Below are 2,869 nucleotides of genomic sequence, written 5' to 3'. Positions count from 1 at the left end.
GATTTAGAAATATTGTATTTTTGGAGGACTGTCATCAGAAGAATAAAGCTAGCTGGATGACTTCTTTTGAGCAAGAATGGCCAAAGATGGATCGAAATTCAGCTGGTCCCTTCTGCATCAGATGATTTTTAATCTATCCATGCTTAAAGTGGAACTTTACCCATAACAACTTGGTAAAAATAATGTTCTTTAGCAAGAAACATACATTCCATATTAATATTTATGCTACCAAAATTAGAGTGTGCTGTAAATTGCCGCCAGCATTGTTCCCGTTTCTTCTTGCTGGAGGCAGCCATTTTGCTGAAGCCCAGAGTCCCTGAACAGCAGTAAATTTTTAGGCTATCAGCACATCGGCCTCTACAAATCCGGCACAGTGCCTACAAATGGAGAGCAACTGAGGATGTGCACAGCAGGGGAGACAGTGTGTTACTGGATTTTAAACAGTATAGACACTTATTGTTAATGTTTTATATAGCTATATCTGCAGAAGGGGCCAGCCTCATGCGATCTAGCAGGACTTAATTTTCTAACTAATGTTTCACTTTAGGAGTATGAAAGGATTAGAACCCCTGTCAGATTTACTACTATCTGGGGCTCTGTTAGAGGGATTTCTCCTTTTTTTAGTGTTCCGGTGACAATCTTTTCACCAGACAAGAATTAATCTCTCCGACAGCAACAGATACAGTAAAAACGATTTTAGTTATACAGGAGAATACTAGAATACCTGTTAGCTTTTTTTATTGCTGTCTGGTTTCCTGTTGCAGGCCTTCCCTCACTACTTGTCTGATAAAACCATTGCCACCAGAAAAAACAAATGAGTGAACATTTTTTTCTAACAGTGCCCTGGACAGCAGTAAAAACTGACACAGGTTCTAATTCTTCCATTTCTATCAAAATGAAAAAAGTACATTTTGGCTAGACTTAACACTTTTAGTACACATTCTTCTTATGTTGATAGTAAAATATGTCATTATCCCATGGCTTAGGAATGTACCTAACGGACAGCTTTTTAGATTATGCTCTGTTTTTCTTAAAGACATACTGATGGAAGCAGAAAAATAGGAAAATACATTTTATGGTTAGGAAATATGTCCACTCCCTATATAACACCTCCCACCACTGGGAGTACCTCAGTTTTGTAGCAAAGCAATACATGTGTATACCAGAAAGAGGGGAGGGACCTCTGTGTCCCGTGATGTACTTCAAAGAAAAGGATTTTACAGATAAGCTGTTATAAATGTCCTATTTTCTTAATCATAGATCACGGGACACAGAGCCATAGTAATTACTATGTGGGATGTCCCAGAGCAATGCCAACTGAGGGGAGGGAGACACAACAGAATTAGGGCAACATGAGACTAGAGGAGTTATACTGCTGCCTGCAGCACACTACGCCCAAAGACGATATCCTCATGCCTATTTACATTCACCTGATAAAATCTGGTAAATGTATGGACTGAAGACCAAGTTGAGGCCTTGCAGATTTGAACCATGGAAGCTCATGATGCACTCCCACGAAGCACTAACAGTCCTAGTGGAGTGCGCTTTTGATTTGAGAGGGTGGAATCCTCCTCTTTAAACCATAAGCCTGAGCAGTTACTTGCTGAATCCATTTAGAAATAGTAGATTTTGATGCTGTCTTTCCTTTTTCTAGGACCTTCAGGCAACACAACAAAACATCCATTTTTCGAATCTGAGCAGTCGCCTTCAAGTAGACCTTGAGTTCTCTCACCACATCATGAGAATGTAGTAATTTTCCTTCCTTAGAACAGGGTTCTGGAAAAAATGATGGTAGAACAATATCCTAGTTCGGATAAAACTAGACACTACCTTCAGTAGAAAGTTAGGATGAGGACGCAATACTACCTTATCCTTGTGAATAATCAAATATGGCTCTTTACAAGAAAGAGCAGCTAACTCTGATACCCTTCTTGCAGAAGATATGGCTACCAGAAAATTAGATTCTTTGTCAAAGGAACCAAGGAAATATGCCGTATTGGCTCAAAAAGGCTGTTTCAGCAATGCCGACAGAACTAAATCCAAGTCCCAAGGGTTCAGGGGTGACTTAACTGGAGGATTAAGCCACATTACCCCCTGAATAAGCTACGAACCAAAGAATGCGAAGCAAGTGGTTGTTGAAATAATACCGACAAGGCCAAAACCTGGCCTTTGATAGTACGCAAGGCCAGCTTCATTTCTAACCCCATCTACAGAAAGTCAAGGATTCTACCTATGAAATATTTCCTGGGGTGCCAACCCCTGGATTCATACCAGGAGACATATGCTTTCTAGACCAGGGCTTCCTCAACCGCTGGCCCGCGGGCCACATGTGGCCCGCGGTGCCCTCCGATGTGGCCCACCATGTCTTGCTCTGAGATGGCGGGTCGGCAAGCCCACATCGCAGGTTCCCGACCCGCCATCTCGGAGCATTAGTGTGAATAACGGAGCAGCCGCTAGAGGATGCAGAGCAGATGCTTCCTGTATAGCGCCAGCTCCTTCACAGGCGAAGTGATACCAAATGTACTCCGCCTGTGACAGGAAGCATCGGATCTTCTCTCTACTGCAGCTGCATGCTTCTGTCACAATTATGCTCGGGGATGGCGGGTCAGGACACGGGAACCCGTGATCTGGGACAGCAGCCATCAGTATCAGCCACCAGTATCAGTACCAGTACCAGCCAGCAGTACCAGTACAAACCAACAGTACTAGTACCAACCAGCAGTACCAGTACCAACCAGCAGTACCAGTACCAGTCAGCAGTACCAGTACCAAACAACAGTACCAGTACCAACCACCAGTACCAGTCAGCAGTACCAGTACCAACCAGCAGTACCAGTACCAGCCAGCAGTACCAGTACCAACCAGCAGT

This window comes from Aquarana catesbeiana, linkage group LG07 (assembly GCF_042186555.1).
Source record: "Aquarana catesbeiana isolate 2022-GZ linkage group LG07, ASM4218655v1, whole genome shotgun sequence".
In the NCBI taxonomy this organism is placed as follows: domain Eukaryota; kingdom Metazoa; phylum Chordata; class Amphibia; order Anura; family Ranidae; genus Aquarana; species Aquarana catesbeiana.
This window is presented reverse-complemented; position numbering follows the sequence as displayed.